The following is an 18,578-nucleotide window of genomic DNA, read 5'->3' as shown; positions in this document are numbered from 1 at the left end:
GTGTTAGAAATGGGTAGGGGGAGTTAGGAGCTGTGAAGGGGGGCTGAGTGGGGAGGAAAGAAGAGAGCGGGGAGTGAAAGGAAGGAGGGGGAGGAAAGAGGGATGGGGGATAGGAAGGAGGAAGAGGAAGGAGGGCACCTAAGGAAACAAGAAATCACTGTCAGGGGGCTAGCTTGTAATATGGTAGGTCCAGACACAGGGAGCCCCAAACTGCCTCTTCCTGTTGTGCCGCCACCAGCAGGTGGCGCCTAACTCCATTAATACGGGGAAATGTTATGTTGGAGGCAGACAATGTGTAAGTGCTGGTCATGAATATAGGGGGTCATTTCGCGTTAATCTCACAGTAGCAGTTTTTTGCAGCCGTGCGATCAGATAGTCGCCGCCTATGGGGGGGGAGTGTATATTAGCATAGCAAGTGTGCGATCAGATAGTCGCCGCCTATGGGGGAATGTATATTAGCATAGCAAGTGTGCGATCAGATAGTCGCCGCCTATGGGGGAGTGTATATTAGCATAGCAAGTGTGCGATCAGGTAGTCGCCGCCTATGGGGACTGTATATTAGCATAGCAAGTGTGCGATCAGATAGTCGCCGCCTATGGGGAGTGTATATTAGCATAGCAAGTGTGCGATCAGATAGTCACCGCCTATGGGGGAGTGTATATTAGCATAGCAAGTGTGCGATCAGGTAGTCGCTGCCTATGGGGAGTGTATATTAGCATAGCAAGTGTGCGATCAGGTAGTCGCCGCCTATGGGGACTGTATATTAGCATAGCAAGTGTGCGATCAGATAGTCGCCGCCTATGGGGAGTGTATATTAGCATAGCAAGTGTGCGATCAGATAGTCGCTGCCTATGGGGGAGTGTATATTAGCATAGCAAGTGTGCGATCAGATAGTCACCGCCTATGGGGAGTGTATATTAGCATAGCAAGTGTGCGATCAGATAGTCGCCGCCTATGGGGAGTGTATATTAGCATAGCAAGTGTGCGATCAGATAGTCGCCGCCTATGGGGAGTGTATATTAGCATAGCAAGTGTGCGATCAGATAGTCGCCGCCTATGGGGGAGTGTATATTAGCATAGCAAGTGTGCGATCAGATAGTCACCGCCTATGGGGAGTGTATATTAGCATAGCAAGTGTGCGATCAGATAGTCGCTGCCTATGGGGAGTGTATATTAGCATAGCAAGTGTGCGATCAGATAGTCGCCGCCTATGGGGAGTGTATATTAGCATAGCAAGTGTGCGATCAGATAGTCGCCGCCTATGGGGAGTGTATATTAGCATAGCAAGTGTGCGATCAGATAGTCACCGCCTATGGGGAGTGTATATTAGCATAGCAAGTGTGCGATCAGATAGTCGCTGCCTATGGGGAGTGTATATTAGCATAGCAAGTGTGCGATCAGATAGTCGCCGCCTATGGGGAGTGTATATTAGCATAGCAAGTGTGCGATCAGATAGTCGCCGCCTATGGGGGAGTGTATATTAGCATAGCAAGTGTGCGATCAGGTAGTCGCTGCCTATGGGGAGTGTATATTAGCATAGCAAGTGTGCGATCAGATAGTCGCCGCCTATGGGGGAGTGTATATTAGCATAGCAAGTGTGCGATCAGATAGTCGCTGCCTATGGGGGAGTGTATATTAGCATAGCAAGTGTGCGATCAGATAGTCGCCGCCTATGGGGAGTGTATATTAGCATAGCAAGTGTGCGATCAGATAGTCGCCGCCTATGGGGAGTGTATATTAGCATAGCAAGTGTGCGATCAGATAGTCACCGCCTATGGGGAGTGTATATTAGCATAGCAAGTGTGCGATCAGATAGTCGCCGCCTATGGGGAGTGTATATTAGCATAGCAAGTGTGCGATCAGATAGTCGCCGCCTATGGGGAGTGTATATTAGCATAGCAAGTGTGCGATCAGATAGTCACCGCCTATGGGGAGTGTATATTAGCATAGCAAGTGTGCGATCAGATAGTCGCCGCCTATGGGGAGTGTATATTAGCATAGCAAGTGTGCGATCAGATAGTCACCGCCTATGGGGGAGTGTATATTAGCATAGCAAGTGTGCGATCAGATAGTCGCCGCCTATGGGGAGTGTATATTAGCATAGCAAGTGTGCGATCAGATAGTCGCCGCCTATGGGGAGTGTATATTAGCATAGCAAGTGTGCGATCAGATAGTCACCGCCTATGGGGAGTGTATATTAGCATAGCAAGTGTGCGATCAGATAGTCGCCGCCTATGGGGAGTGTATATTAGCATAGCAAGTGTGCGATCAGATAGTCACCGCCTATGGGGAGTGTATATTAGCATAGCAAGTGTGCGATCAGGTAGTCACCGCCTATGGGGAGTGTATATTAGCATAGCAAGTGTGCGATCAGGTAGTCACCGCCTATGGGGAGTGTATATTAGCATAGCAAGTGTGCGATCAGGTAGTCGCCGCCTATGGGGACTGTATATTAGCATAGCAAGTGTGCGATCAGATAGTCACCGCCTATGGGGAGTGTATATTAGCATAGCAAGTGTGCGATCAGGTAGTCACCGCCTATGGGGAGTGTATATTAGCATAGCAAGTGTGCGATCAGGTAGTCGCTGCCTATGGGGACTGTATATTAGCATAGCAAGTGTGCGATCAGGTAGTCACCGCCTATGGGGAGTGTATATTAGCATAGCAAGTGTGCGATCAGATAGTCGCCGCCTATGGGGAGTGTATATTAGCATAGCAAGTGTGCGATCAGGTAGTCGCTGCCTATGGGGACTGTATATTAGCATAGCAAGTGTGCGATCAGATAGTCGCCGCCTATGGGGAGTGTATATTAGCATAGCAAGTGTGCGATCAGGTAGTCGCTGCCTATGGGGACTGTATATTAGCATAGCAAGTGTGCGATCGGATAGTCACCGCCTATGGGGGAGTGTATATTAGCATAGCAAGTGTGCGATCAGGTAGTCACCGCCTATGGGGAGTGTATATTAGCATAGCAAGTGTGCGATCAGATAGTCGCCGCCTATGGGGAGTGTATATTAGCATAGCAAGTGTGCGATCAGATAGTTGCCGCCTATGGGGAGTGTATATTAGCATAGCAAGTGTGCGATCAGATAGTCGCCGCCTATGGGGAGTGTATATTAGCATAGCAAGTGTGCGATCAGATAGTCGCCGCCTATGGGGGAGTGTATATTAGCATAGCAAGTGTGCGATCAGATAGTCACCGCCTATGGGGAGTGTATATTAGCATAGCAAGTGTGCGATCAGATAGTCGCCGCCTATGGGGAGTGTATATTAGCATAGCAAGTGTGCGATCAGATAGTCGCCGCCTATGGGGAGTGTATATTAGCATAGCAAGTGTGCGATCAGATAGTCGCCGCCTATGGGGAGTGTATATTAGCATAGCAAGTGTGCGATCAGATAGTCGCCGCCTATGGGGGAGTGTATATTAGCATAGCAAGTGTGCGATCAGATAGTCGCCGCCTATGGGGAGTGTATATTAGCATAGCAAGTGTGCGATCAGATAGTCGCCGCCTATGGGGGAGTGTATATTAGCATAGCAAGTGTGCGATCAGGTAGTCGCTGCCTATGGGGAGTGTATATTAGCATAGCAAGTGTGCGATCAGATAGTCGCCGCCTATGGGGGAGTGTATATTAGCATAGCAAGTGTGCGATCAGATAGTCGCTGCCTATGGGGGAGTGTATATTAGCATAGCAAGTGTGCGATCAGATAGTCGCCGCCTATGGGGAGTGTATATTAGCATAGCAAGTGTGCGATCAGATAGTCGCCGCCTATGGGGAGTGTATATTAGCATAGCAAGTGTGCGATCAGATAGTCACCGCCTATGGGGAGTGTATATTAGCATAGCAAGTGTGCGATCAGATAGTCGCCGCCTATGGGGAGTGTATATTAGCATAGCAAGTGTGCGATCAGATAGTCGCCGCCTATGGGGAGTGTATATTAGCATAGCAAGTGTGCGATCAGATAGTCACCGCCTATGGGGAGTGTATATTAGCATAGCAAGTGTGCGATCAGATAGTCGCCGCCTATGGGGAGTGTATATTAGCATAGCAAGTGTGCGATCAGATAGTCGCCGCCTATGGGGAGTGTATATTAGCATAGCAAGTGTGCGATCAGATAGTCGCCGCCTATGGGGAGTGTATATTAGCATAGCAAGTGTGCGATCAGATAGTCGCCGCCTATGGGGAGTGTATATTAGCATAGCAAGTGTGCGATCAGATAGTCACCGCCTATGGGGAGTGTATATTAGCATAGCAAGTGTGCGATCAGATAGTCGCCGCCTATGGGGAGTGTATATTAGCATAGCAAGTGTGCGATCAGATAGTCACCGCCTATGGGGGAGTGTATATTAGCATAGCAAGTGTGCGATCAGATAGTCGCCGCCTATGGGGAGTGTATATTAGCATAGCAAGTGTGCGATCAGATAGTCACCGCCTATGGGGGAGTGTATATTAGCATAGCAAGTGTGCGATCAGATAGTCGCCGCCTATGGGGAGTGTATATTAGCATAGCAAGTGTGCGATCAGATAGTCACCGCCTATGGGGAGTGTATATTAGCATAGCAAGTGTGCGATCAGATAGTCGCCGCCTATGGGGAGTGTATATTAGCATAGCAAGTGTGCGATCAGATAGTCACCGCCTATGGGGAGTGTATATTAGCATAGCAAGTGTGCGATCAGGTAGTCACCGCCTATGGGGAGTGTATATTAGCATAGCAAGTGTGCGATCAGGTAGTCGCCGCCTATGGGGACTGTATATTAGCATAGCAAGTGTGCGATCAGATAGTCACCGCCTATGGGGAGTGTATATTAGCATAGCAAGTGTGCGATCAGGTAGTCACCGCCTATGGGGAGTGTATATTAGCATAGCAAGTGTGCGATCAGGTAGTCGCTGCCTATGGGGACTGTATATTAGCATAGCAAGTGTGCGATCAGGTAGTCACCGCCTATGGGGAGTGTATATTAGCATAGCAAGTGTGCGATCAGATAGTCGCCGCCTATGGGGAGTGTATATTAGCATAGCAAGTGTGCGATCAGGTAGTCGCTGCCTATGGGGACTGTATATTAGCATAGCAAGTGTGCGATCAGATAGTCGCCGCCTATGGGGAGTGTATATTAGCATAGCAAGTGTGCGATCAGGTAGTCGCTGCCTATGGGGACTGTATATTAGCATAGCAAGTGTGCGATCAGATAGTCACCGCCTATGGGGGAGTGTATATTAGCATAGCAAGTGTGCGATCAGGTAGTCGCTGCCTATGGGGAGTGTATATTAGCATAGCAAGTGTGCGATCAGGTAGTCACCGCCTATGGGGAGTGTATATTAGCATAGCAAGTGTGCGATCAGATAGTCGCCGCCTATGGGGAGTGTATATTAGCATAGCAAGTGTGCGATCAGATAGTCGCCGCCTATGGGGAGTGTATATTAGCATAGCAAGTGTGCGATCAGATAGTCACCGCCTATGGGGAGTGTATATTAGCATAGCAAGTGTGTGATCAGATAGTCACCGCCTATGGGGAGTGTATATTAGCATAGCAAGTGTGCGATCAGGTAGTCGCTGCCTATGGGGGAGTGTATATTAGCATAGCAAGTGTGCGATCAGATAGTCGCTGCCTATGGGGAGTGTATATTAGCATAGCAAGTGTGCGATCAGATAGTCACCGCCTATGGGGAGTGTATATTAGCATAGCAAGTGTGCGATCAGATAGTCACCGCCTATGGGGAGTGTATATTAGCATAGCAAGTGTGCGATCAGGTAGTCGCTGCCTATGGGGGAGTGTATATTAGCATAGCAAGTGTGCGATCAGATAGTCGCTGCCTATGGGGAGTGTATATTAGCATAGCAAGTGTGCGATCAGATAGTCACCGCCTATGGGGAGTGTATATTAGCATAGCAAGTGTGCGATCAGATAGTCGCCGCCTATGGGGAGTGTATATTAGCATAGCAAGTTTGCGATCAGGTAGTCGCTGCCTATGGGGAGTGTATATTAGCATAGCAAGTGTGCGATGGCTTGTGCAGGGGAGCTGTGCAAAATGTTTTGGTGCAGTTTCTGAGTAGCTCTGAAGTTACTCAGCCGCTGCAATCACTTCAGCCTGTCATGTCCCGGAATTGACGTCAGACACCCGCCCTGCAAACGCCTGGACACGCCTGCATTTTCCACGACACTCCCTGAAAACGGTCAGTTGCCACCCAGAAATTCCTTCTTCCTGTCGATCTCCTTGCGATCGGCTGTGCGAATGGATTCTTCGTTAAATCCATCGCTCAGCAATGATCCGTTTTGTAGCCGTATGACGCGCCTGGGCATTGCGGTGCATACGCATGCGCAGTAGTGACCTGATCGCTGCTCTACGAAGAATGGCAGCGTGCGATCAGGTCGGAATGACCCCCATGGTTTTGCTGTGTGTGTAACTTTGGAAGCAGCTGGTGTAGTTATGGTTCTTACTGGGAAGAAATCTGACGCTGCAGAGCGTGGCCCCCATTATTCTGGCTCTCACTGTGTAATTATCATTCTGGCTTCATGCCATGAGTGTAATACCCTAACTTGTCAGAGCACCATAAATATCCCTAAAGACAATCTGAGGAGATGGCAGCAACTGTACAACGTCCCTGACACTACTGTGGTGACCAGCACCAGTACCCCACTGGCCTGTTATGTGAGCTACCTGTGTACTTACCTTACAGGGTGTAGGTGCCTCTCTGGTAGAAGGTGCAGAAGTACCTGCAGTGAGAAAGAATATGCATTTAGATACATCACATGCCAAGGCATTGTCAGAGATCACTGATCCCTCATTCACGTCTTCTTTTATAACTTATATTACACTCTAGTCGCCACCACTTCAATGTAAATTAACCCTGAAAATAGGGTAATGCTGAAATGAGAGGATTATAATCCGGGTTACTACTCACTTAATAAACTTTGCCTTCCACCATTGGCGGGTGAACCGCCTAGGTCTTCTGAAAGACAAAACCAACAAAGCAGACATAAGTTGAGATGTGTGCAATGGGGCTGTATTTGCTTCAATAAAATATATATATTTATATGTGTGCGTGTGTGTGTGTGTGTGTATATATATATATATATATATATATATATATATATATATATATTTCTCTTACGTCCTAGAGGATGCTGGGGTCCATATTAGTACCATGGGGTATAGACGGGTCCACTAGGAGCCACTGGCACTTTAAGAGTTTGAGAGTGTGGGCTGGCTCCTCCCTCTATGCCCCTCCAACCAGACTCAGTTTAGAAAATGTGCCCGGAGGAGCCGGTCACAGCTAGGGGAGCTCTACAGAGTTTCTCTAGTAAAAGTTTTTTAGAGTTTATTATTTTACAGGGAGGCTGCTGGCAACAGCCTCCCTGCTTCGTGGGACTAAGGGGGGGGAGTAGTGTCCGCCCTGCGGGGTCTGAGCCACTTACTCCACTGACAGGACACAGCTCCTGAGGGGATCGATCGTTCCCCGCCACAGGGGATCGCTCACCCCAGCAGCATGCCGCCACCCCCTTACGCAGCCAGAAGATCAGTGGTGAGTTAGTCACTAGCCCCCCTGGCAAGCGGGGAGCTGGTGTGAAGATGGCGGCAACAGGGTAGGGAGCGCAGTATTAATTGCGCTCCGAGGCTCAGTGGTACATGGTGCGGCGCTGTGAGGGGCGCCCTGAGCCAGTGCCTACACTGTCCAGCAAGCCTGTCAGGGTCCCAGGATCGCTGCCAGCACAATTCCTCAGGCCAGATTAATCTTCAGAAGAGCGGGAAGACAACGCCATAAAAAAAGGGTGGAGCTTCTCCTCAGAGCGGACCCAGCAGCGTTCAGCGCCATTTTCCTGCCTGCAGAAGCGCTGACTGGGAGAGCTGTCCCTCCAGATCAACTCCAGCTATCCTGTACAGTACCAGGGGGTTGTAGAAGGGGGGGGGGGGGCTGTGTAAAGTCTGTGTAGCCTATTAAGGTACACAGACGGCGCTGGAAGTTTCATTACTTCTACCTTAAAAAGCGCTGTGTGCGGGTTGGCTTTAATCTCTGTGTCTCTCTATGGCATGCTTGGGGGGGGGGGGGGGGGGGGGAAACTGTGTTTGACCATTTCCCTGTGTGTGTTGGTATTTACTATCTCACATAGCCATGTCTAGGGACTCTGTGTCATATGCTGCAGGAGGGATCCATTCCATGTACACAGGATTGTAATGCTTTGTCTCAGATTCCCATAGTTGAAGCTAATACTGAGACAACTCAGGTGTTGAAGAAGTCTATGGCAGTTTGGTCAGGCTCTGTCCCTATTCCTGCAAAATCTCCTAGCGTGTTCCCACAGAATCGTGCACTTGCCCAAATCATGACACGGATACCGATTCTGATACTGCAGACGGTGATGGGGACGTGCTGAGGGGGGCGGCATCCCTTGCTAAGGGGGTGCAGCTCATGATTGAGGCCATTAGAAATGTGTTAAATATTAATGACACCACACCTGAGCAGGTTGAGGAGGCTTACTTCACTGACAATAATAAAGCCTCGCTAACCTTCCCTGCGTCTAAAGAATTAAACGCTATATTTGAAAAATCCTGGGAAAACCCGGAGAAAAAATACCAGATCCCAAAAAGGGTTCGCCGTCACGGCTTTATTCTCTGTTGTGTATGACATATAAGTACATGAGTATATGATTTAGAAATGGGGTAATGCGACTTTAGCATTTACTACTGTCACAGTCACACTACTGGTGTACGCTCTGTCTTAGGGGGTGTCGGTATATACAGCGTTACGCTGGGAGCCTACTGACACGTGTTCCAATGAACATTTGCACATAAATATACTTATGTTTGGGTTATTACACCGTGCCGGCAGAATCTGTGTCACTGCTGTCCCTGCAAGTTATCAGCTCTTTCTCATTATACTGTATATGGAGAAATACTACATTGTTGTACTAGAAAACCATAGTCATGATACATAACTGAATAGAGCTACAGGGTCATACATGTCTGATCTGTTAGAGACAGAAGAGTGTAGCTACTTACACATCGGCCGGCCTGGGACCGATGATCCATTCCCTGTTAGAGACATACCGTATATACTCGAGTATAAGCCGACTTTTTCAGCACTTTTTTTTGTGCTGAAAAAGCCACCTCGGCTTATACTCGAGTCAGTGCAGGCAGAGGCAGAGCAGTGTGAAGGAGGGACATGGAGCGCACAGCGCGCGGCGCTCCTGTGTCCCTCCTGCATCTCCGGCGGCAGCAGCGGCGGTTCTATTACAGGAAATACCCGTTCGTGACCTCTGATCACGAACCGGCACTTCCTATAATAGACCCGCCGCGGCCGCCGAAGATGCAGGAGGGACACAGGAGAGCCGCGCACGCTGTGTGCTTCGTGTCCCTCCAGAAGACAGCGCGGGATCGACGGAGGGGTAAGTAACAGCACTGTGGGGCATACCTGGCACTTGGGGAGGGAACGTATCTGGCAGCACTGTGGGGGCATATCTGGCAGCACTGTGGGGGCATAACTGGCAGCACTGTGGGGGCATATCTGGCAGCACTGTGGGGGCATAACTGGCAGCACTGTGGGGGCATATCTGGCAGCACTGTGGGGGCATATCTGGCAGCACTGTGGGGGCATATCTGGCAGCACTGTGGGGGCATATCTGGCAGCACTGTGGGGGCATATCTGGCAGCACTGTGGGGGCATATCTGGCAGCACTGTGGGGGCATAACTGGCAGCACTGTGGGGGCATAACTGGCAGCACTGTGGGGGCATATCTGGCAGCACTGTGGGGGCATATCTGGCAGCACTGTGGGGGCATAACTGGCAGCACTGTGGGGGCATATCTGGCAGCACTGTGGGGGCATATCTGGCAGCACTGTGGGGGCATATCTGGCAGCACTGTGGGGGCATATCTGGCAGCACTGTGGGGGCATATCTGGCAGCACTGTGGGGGCATATCTGGCAGCACTGTGGGGGCATATCTGGCAGCACTGTGGGGGCATATCTGGCAGCACTGTGGGGGCATAACTGGCAGCACTGTGGGGGCATAACTGGCAGCACTGTGGGGGCATATCTGGCAGCACTGTGGGGGCATATCTGGCACTATGAGGGCATATCTGGCACTGAGGGCTGTGTACGGCTAGAGCTGCATTTCCCACCCTAGGCTTATACTCGAGTCAATAAGTTTTCCCAGGTTTTTGTGGTAGAATTAGGTGCCTCGGCTTATATTCGGGTCGACTTATACTCGAGTATATACGGTAATAATAATATAAAGGTTAAACCTGTATGTGATGCATAAAGCAGGGCAGTACTGTAATCTACAGCAACAGAGTGACACAGCGCTACCTGACTATGCAGAATAAACACATGCCGGCTTATTGAAGCCGCTTATTCTCAGCAGGTTTGACCCTGAAATGTAAAACGGCACCAATATTACATGTAACACCAGTTGTGTTTCTGTAACATTACAGGGCCAGATCTGCAGAGAGTCGGCAGCTGGCAAAAGCCGCTGCTTAGTAAATCTAGACCATGGACTGACCTCAGCCTGTGGGGATAAACTTGCTGTATACTTATGGGTGTTTTTTCCTTTTTGTTTAAACAGGGGATGACTACGTGGCCCAAAGAGGATCCCCCGGACCACAGGATTTAGAGAGAATTAAACCGGTAAGCAAAGGTTAATGTGAGGGAGTGTTTTGTCTGTATTATATGGCAGGCATTGTGATGCTTTCTGTGTTTAAATCTGGCAATCACTGTATTGCTCTCTGTATTAAATAGTGTTCACTGTGTAGCTCTCTATATTATATGGGGGGCATTGTTATGCTCCCTTCAATCAACTGGCCACACCCAGGGCTGTGTCTAGGGCCAGGCGAGCTGTGCATTTATATGGTGTCAGCGGCATTACTGTGTGGGTTATAATTTGGTGCAAGGGGCTTTACTGTGTGGGGCATAATATGGTGCATGGTGCATTACTATGTGGGGCATAATATGGTGCATGGTGCATTACTGTGTGGGGCATAATATGGTGTAAGGAACATTACTGTGTGGGGCAGTATATGGTGTAAGGAGCACTATTGTGTCAGTCTCAGGTAGTCGTTTTCTGCAAGGCCACGCCCAGTACAGTGAGGTCACGACCCCTTTTGGAGGAAGACACATGCATATATTTTACTTTTGCAATGTCTATGGGGCGTGGGGTGCATTTTTTTAGTGTTCGCAGTGGGGGGCCAAATTACCTAGAAGCAGCCCTGCCCTCACCTCCCATCAGTGGGACCCTAGCATTTCATCCCCCCTGAGGGCCCATCATACCCCAGTCACACGGCCAATATGTTACATTGTTAAAGAGCATGCACATTTTACTGATGGAGCCCTCCTCATCTATCCTTTTAATAGGTTTCATTGAGCCAGAGCAGTCAGACTTAATCCCCTTCTGTAATGAATTAATCCCCTGCTGTATTGTATTGTATTGCAGTTGAGAACAATAGATGAAAGGCTTATGCTAATAAGCCTTGGTGCACCTAGGCGCAGCAGAGAAGCCTACATGAGCGAAGGCTCCATCTGTATTTGTTATTTATTATAGGTCATTTTACAATATTATATCAGAATAATCATGCTTAGAGCTGAGCTCATAATTACTGTGGTTCTACCAGACTTAAGTTTATAAAAGAATAATTACCAATAATCCTCCTCCGCTAGGTCTGACACCTCTGAAAAATAAATTGAGCACTTTAGATTGTTTTTGTTTTGTTTTTAAATATTTGCATATAATTAAACCTATTTAGCGCTGTTCTGGGTGTAACTGCCGCGTAACTTACCTGGTAATGGCGCCAGTATGGGCTGTAGAGGGGGAAAAAAGAAGGATAATTAGACAATATAAACCTGTAAACGTGTGTGATACATTTCACCATTCTTGTGTGTATATAGATAGAATATTTTTTTTAAATAACTTACAATGTGCTGCCAGGCTTTAAAGCCTTGTTTTATGGCCTTGCTGAATTTCCTACAAGCAGAAATACAGAATATTACGGATCACAGAAACTCACCACACACATTACATATCACATATACGGGTGCCCTGAGGGTTGTGTTATGGTGGATTGGGATGTACAATCCCCGGGTAAGGAGGGACTGAGATTGCTATGCCATCTGACATTACACAGGTATACAGATGAGAAGTAGAAAACATCACTTACACTCTGTGATCAAAGAGCGCGAAGTAGAAATTGTCAATCTCCTTAAACGCCTACAGATTGATTGAAAGAAAGAACAAAAAGTTTAACATTTTGTAACTAAACCTATCCAGAGAGAAAACTGCGTATTACTGATTTGTGTGTATGTGATATTTTGGCCTGATTTTTGTGATACTGTAACTCGGGGGGGAATGGGTTTCCCTACCTGGGATACAGTGCATAATGGACCAGCCAATTAATTTATTAACGTCTAGTTTTTCTATTGTTACTGAAGAATGATAGCAGGGAAAGGTCTTCAGGGAGAGAATGGAAAGTATAGACCTATATGAGAAGAAGTCTAGAGATAACAGAAAATAGTTTAGGACAGGATAAATAAAAGAAATGAGAGAGGTGAAATAAAACCTACCTCCATCATCAACTCGTACTGAGAAGTGGGGATTCTAAAGCAGCCGCTCAGTGTCTGTGATGTCATGTGTCTGTGACATCATCACCAGCCATGATCAGCTGCTGTAGAAGCTCCTGAGACATGATTACAGTGTGATCCTTATAGTCAGTTGGAGGGGGATAAATGGGCGTCGGTGGCACATGAAGACGGTTTTCTAACTAAAGATCAGTTGGTAGAAAAAAAACAATAAAATAGTTGTCAGTGTGTTGCAGGGTCATTGTCACATCTTTGCAACTATTGGGGAAATTGGCCTATAAATCACCGTTTCCCCAGATGTACTGTTGTGCACTCTGCATGCTGTATCCCATTTATATGTAACTTCCCCTATGACACACTATGGGGCAGATGTACTAAGCGTGTATAAAGTAGAGAGAGAATCAGCCAGACAGCTCCTAACTGCCATGTTACATGCTAGGTTTGAAAAATGACAGGAGCTGATTGGCTGGTACTTTATCTCCCTCTACTTTATCTCTTCTCAAGACTTAATACGTCTGCCCCTATAAGCGTTACATAAGCTGTAAGCATAGGAAGCTCTAATATGTATTACAGTGGGGATTATCCATGTGGAGTGGGGTGGGGGGGCTGATGTAATTAAACATTTTGATAATTAGTGTGTTTCTAGTTTTGTTTCCCATCATGTAAGTTGCACCTACAGGTTTCCCCATTCATGTATGTGTGTACATGGTGGTACTTATAGTTCTCCAAGTGGCAGCATGCCATGGCAACAATGGATATGCTGATGCTTGTAGTACTAGAAGTGCCACGTGCCCATTATTTTATAGATACTGAACACTGGACCTGATTCCTAGCTGTACGTTCATGCATTAGCAGCTGCTATCCCGTACGCAGGAAAAATATGCAGACGTCTCAGCCAGCAGTATTTGTACTGAGAAATATCCGACCGCATCACATTGTACCATGTGCACTGCGTCACTGCTGCACAGTACCTGCCACAATATTATGTAGTGTTTTGGGAATTTAAGAAATCTGTTCTTCATATTGGGAAATGTTTTCAGGCTTACTACATACTGTCTCCAATTCCTCTCCTCTCAGACTTCTCGTATGCCGGCTGCTAAGGAGGCCCTCACCATCCGGTATGATGCCCTTGGAGAGGACAGCAATGCAGAACTGAGAATGGAGACCAGAGCGAAGCTGGAGGTGCATGTGCGAAATCTGGAGGCGTAAGGGGTATTTACACCGAGCCCCCATAATATCCTAGGTGCGTGGTCTGTGATGGCTCCTTTCTATTGCCTGATATTTCTATGAGGGCAATATCAGTCACTACATTATCTGAGACGCGCTACATCTACCACAGCGCAGAGTTTAGTGAATAAGGCCCATGTCTGTCAGGTCCTGTATTGTACAGCGATATATAGTGCCTGGCGCTATACAGTGCAGAGTTTAGTGAATACGGCCCATGTCTGTCACTCTGCAGCTCTGTTCCTGTATTGTACAGGGCTATACAGTGCCTGGCGCTATACAGCGCAGAGTTTAGTGAATACGGCCCATGTCTGTCACTTTGCAGCTCTGTTCCTGTATTGTACAGGGCTATACAGTGCCTGGCGCTATACAGTGCAGAGTTTAGTGAATACGGCCCATGTCTGTCACTGTGCAGCTCTGTTCCTGTATTGTACAGGGCTATACAGTGCCTGGCGCTATACAGCGCAGAGTTTAGTGAATACGACCCATGTCTGTCACTGTGCTGCTCTGTTCCTGTATTGTACAGGGCTATACAGTGCCTGGTGCTATACAGCGCAGAGTTTAGTGAATACGGCCCATGTCTGTCACTCTGCAGCTCTGTTCCTGTATTGTACAGGGCTATACAGTGCCTGGCACTATACAGCGCAGAGTTTAGTGAATACGGCCCATGTCTGTCACTCTGCAGCTCTGTTCCTGTATTGTACAGGGCTATACAGTGCCTGGTGCTATACAGCGCAGAGTTTAGTGAATAAGGCCCATGTCTGTCACTCTGCAGCTCTGTTCCTGTATTGTACAGGGCTATACAGTGCCTGGTGCTATACAGCGCAGAGTTTAGTGAATAAGGCCCATGTCACTGTCACACTGCAGCTCTGTTCCTGTATTGTACAGGGCTATACAGTGCCTGGTGCTATACAGCGCAGAGTTTAGTGAATAAGGCCCATGTCACTGTCACACTGCAGCTCTGTTCCTGTATTGTACAGGGCTATACAGTGCCTGGTGCTATACAGCGCAGAGTTTAGTGAATAGGGCCCATGTCTGTCACTCTGCAGCTCTGTTCCTGTATTGTACAGGGCTATACAGTGCCTGGCGCTATACAGCGCAGAGTTTAGTGAATAAGGTCCATGTCACTGTCACAGGGCTGTACAGTGGCTGGCGCTGTACAGCGCAGAGTTTAGTAAATAGGGCACATGTCACAGTGCTATACAATGCCTAATGCTATAAGCAGAAACCTGGTCTTGTGCTGAACACTTTTTCCTCTCCCTAGATGAAGTAGTCGTCACTACTCCCATCTCCTGCATATCTGCGCTCATCTAAGTCCACACTCCCTCTCACCCTCTACATCGTTCCTCTGAGTGTCACCTTTCCTCCTCACTGATTACCTCCTCCCACTCCTGGAGCTCACTCCCCCCACCCTATCCGGATGTCTGCCAGCCTGCAGGGATTCACATGTGTCCTGATAAATGCACCTGTTCATTAATGCCCACCAGTCTCCCCTCAGACTTATCTCACACCTGCTGTATGTCCACCTTTCTCATCTGTTCAATTCAACTCCCAGTTTTATCCCATATCCCCTTAGATTGTAAGCTCTCACGAGCAGGACCCGCCACCCTCTTGGTTCTCCCGCTGCACTCTGCCAGGCGATTCTGGTCCTTTCTGTCCACCTTTCCCTGGCACACGAACATTTACTGTTAATAAGTCTCATATTTTATTTAATTCATGACATTGTAATTTGTCTCTGTACTGTCTACTTCAGTTTATATTGTATGGTGTATTACCCTATTCCAATTCTCCACGTACGGTGCTAGGCACTTTGTGGCACCATATAAATAAATTCTCAAATCTTCAGACCACGCTGTTTAAGTTGTGTTTCTTTCCAGAAGAGCCAGAAGAAGTTGAGGAATCCCCATAGAAGAAAAAGATTAAAGAAGAACCATTGGACTCATATGAGGAAGAGCCTTCAACAAGCACAGCTGAGGTCAGCCTCCAAACACGTATAAATGTGGCCTCCATGTGTTTGTCCGCAGCTTAAGCTGGGTTCGCACTGGAGTGATATCGGGCTGATATGTTCCCAGCAGAATTGGATCAACATATCAGCCAGATAGTTCAGTGTGTACGCCCAATCTGCGCGCTCCTGCAGTTGCATGCGATATTGTCCGTTCAGCCGTGCTGCAAGGCTAAACAGATGATATGGCATGTGGCGCCGTGCAGTGTAATGAAGTATGGAATGGGAGTTCGTTCCGTCCTACTGCAATAATAAGTCGGCCGCCATATCGTCCGGCTACACATGGCTCCGGTGTGTACCCAGCTGCAGTCCTCGGGTCATTTCCAAGCCGTACGTAGCTGGTTTGTGCACTCAGATTGCTGCGGTGGGATATAATTCCGCCCTAGTCTTGCGGTCATGTGGGATCGTGGCTGAACTTGGGTAATTTTTTTAAAGGGGCATCACTTACAAGGCATGGTTTTGCCTTGTAAGTGATTGCCCCTTTAAAAAAAGTTCAGCCGCCATGCCGCATAGCCGCCGGACTCGGTCGTCATTACATCCCACCGCTGATGTCTGTTGTCTGTCCTTACAGCCTTCCAAGAAGAAGAAGAAAGAGAAGATTAATCAGGAGGAAGAGGAGGACTGAGGACTTTACCTGTAGGAACTGGTGATCCTGTTGCTTGGTTTTGCAGCACTTTTCCAAATGTGTGGAAAGGTGCCTTATATATATATATATATATATATATATATATATATATATATATATATATATATATATATATATATATATATATATATATATATATATATATATATATATACTAACGAAAATCAGTCCTTTGCACTATAATCCTCGGTTTTCCAGAATATTGTCCAAATGCGCTTCAATCCCCTCCGTGCCACCGGAGCAATTGGAAACTGGTAAACAAATTGGAGAGCGCAAATATAAGTAATAAAAAGTATATAATTTTACTTGTAAAATCTGCTTACATACATTTCAGTTTAAAACAAACAGCATATGTGGACAGCTGCAACTTAGCCACTTCGTCCGTACTGCAGACTCCTCTCAACGCCCACTGGTCACGGTCAATGACATCACAACATCCACGTCCAAGCCATGTATATATAATCTCTTTGTTGAATTAATTGATCTTTGTAATAAGCCAATGACGGTTGTCTTGTAAGATGGAGACTCAGTCGCTGACTTTGTGTATACATTGGTTACATTTATGATTATGGTCCATATACATTCCTATCCAACAAATACACTTCTAACCATAATCATTGTGGTGTCGTTCATTTACAGATTGCATTCCATGCCTGTTTCCAGCTGGATAGATACAATAGTGCATGCTTTATAAAGTACAAATAACTCTGCAATTTAATGTTTATTTTTTGTAAGAATTCTCTTTTCTAGATGGAGATCAGTGTGTATCACATCCTTGTATAACTGGTGGAATGTGTACAGATGATGTGCGATACAGGGGGAGAACTGTGAGCTTGATACGAGTCACCCATCTATGGCCCTCATTCCGAGTTGTTCGCTCGCTAGCTGCTTTTAGCAGCATTGCTAACGCTAGGCCGCCGCCCTCTGGGAGTGTATCTTAGCTTAGCAAATAGCGAACGAAAGATTAGCAGAACTGCTACTAAATAATTCCTAGCAGTTTCTGAGTAGCTCCAGACCTACTCCTAGACTGCGATCACCTCAGTCCGTTTAGTTCCTGGTTTGACGTCACAAACACGCCCTGCGTTTGGCCAGCCACTCCCCCGTTTCTCCAGCCACTCCTGCGTTTTTACCTTGCACGCCTGCGTTTTTTAGCACACTCCCTGAAAACGGCCAGTTACCACCCAGAAACACCCACTTCCTGTCAATCACATTACGATCACTCGAGCGATGAGAAAACGTCGCTCAAGCTTGTGTAAATCTACAAAGTTTTGTGTGAAAGTACTTAGCGCATGCGCGCTGCGTACCATGCACAGTTTTGCCTTTTTTTACTTAATTGCTGCACTGCGAAAATCGGCAGCGAGTGAACAACTCGGAATGACCACCTATATTACCTGCAAGTGACTCAGTGTAATATTTTACATATATGTAGTACATGGGATTTACTCATAGGGGGTAATTCCTACCTGATCGCTAGGCAGCGATTTTTGCAGCCCTGCGATCGGATAGTCGCCACCTACAGGAGGAGTGTATTATAGCTGTGCAAGTGTGCAAACGCATGTGTAGCAGAGCTTTACAAACTGATTTTGTGCAGTTTCTGCGCAGCACAGGACTTACTCAGCCGCTGCGATCACATCAGCATGTCTGGGACCGGAATTGACGTCCGACACCCGCCCTGCAAACGCTTGGACACTCCCAGAAAACGGTCAGTTGCCACCCACAAACGCCCTCTTCTGTCAATCTCCTTGTGATAGCCCGTGCGTTTGGAAATTTTGCATCATCCTGACGCTGGCTGGCGATCCCCGTTGCTGCGGTCCATTGCTCCTGTGCATTGCGGTGCATGCACAGTTCTGATCTGATCGCAGGCTGTGAGAAAATGCAGCCTAGTGATCAGGTCTGAATCGGACCCTAAGTGTTATCGTTTAGTGTTGCCATTCAGAATATCAACAATGTTGATGGTTGTGATGTTGACATTGAGCATGTCGGTATGTGCATAATGTTGTCATGTTCACAATGTCAATCTGAAATGTTGACATTCTGCATAGAACGGAAGGTTATGGTTAGACAACAGGAGGGGAGGGTTATGGTTGGGCACTGGGAGGAGGGTTGTGGTTAGGCTACAGGAGGAGAGGGTTACGGTTGGGCACTG

At 47.5% G+C, this 18,578-nt stretch overlaps 2 long non-coding RNA genes across 7 annotated transcripts in view; one reads left to right on the top strand and one right to left on the bottom strand.

Moving 5' to 3' along the window:
• Nucleotides 1-17,046, top strand: part of LOC134957524 (uncharacterized) — a 38,317-nt gene extending 21,271 nt beyond the window's left edge. For all 5 annotated transcript variants that reach the window (XR_010186639.1, XR_010186637.1, XR_010186635.1 and 2 more), the window contains 4 exons: nt 10,558-10,619; nt 13,638-13,803; nt 15,662-15,759; nt 16,358-17,046. This is a non-coding gene — a long non-coding RNA (uncharacterized LOC134957524). The remainder of the gene's footprint in view (nt 1-10,557; nt 10,620-13,637; nt 13,804-15,661; nt 15,760-16,357) is intronic.
• On the bottom strand, nt 6-15,666 carry LOC134957526 (uncharacterized). 2 transcript variants are annotated; one of them, XR_010186641.1, is made up of 8 exons: nt 15,560-15,666; nt 12,143-12,192; nt 11,901-11,949; nt 11,765-11,786; nt 11,626-11,656; nt 6,903-6,950; nt 6,671-6,714; nt 6-138 (listed from the first exon to the last, which is right to left on the bottom strand). It is a non-coding gene; the product is annotated as an uncharacterized LOC134957526 (long non-coding RNA). The 2 variants fall into 2 exon arrangements; XR_010186640.1 differs by lacking the exon at nt 15,560-15,666 and having other exon boundaries at nt 12,143-12,552.
• Nucleotides 17,047-18,578: the final 1,532 nt, after the last annotated feature.

The sequence above is a fragment of the Pseudophryne corroboree genome, chromosome 9, assembly GCF_028390025.1.
Source record: "Pseudophryne corroboree isolate aPseCor3 chromosome 9, aPseCor3.hap2, whole genome shotgun sequence".
NCBI classification, from domain to species: domain Eukaryota; kingdom Metazoa; phylum Chordata; class Amphibia; order Anura; family Myobatrachidae; genus Pseudophryne; species Pseudophryne corroboree.
The sequence above is the reverse complement of the archived record's forward strand: the minus strand, read 5'-3'. Positions and strand labels throughout refer to the sequence as shown.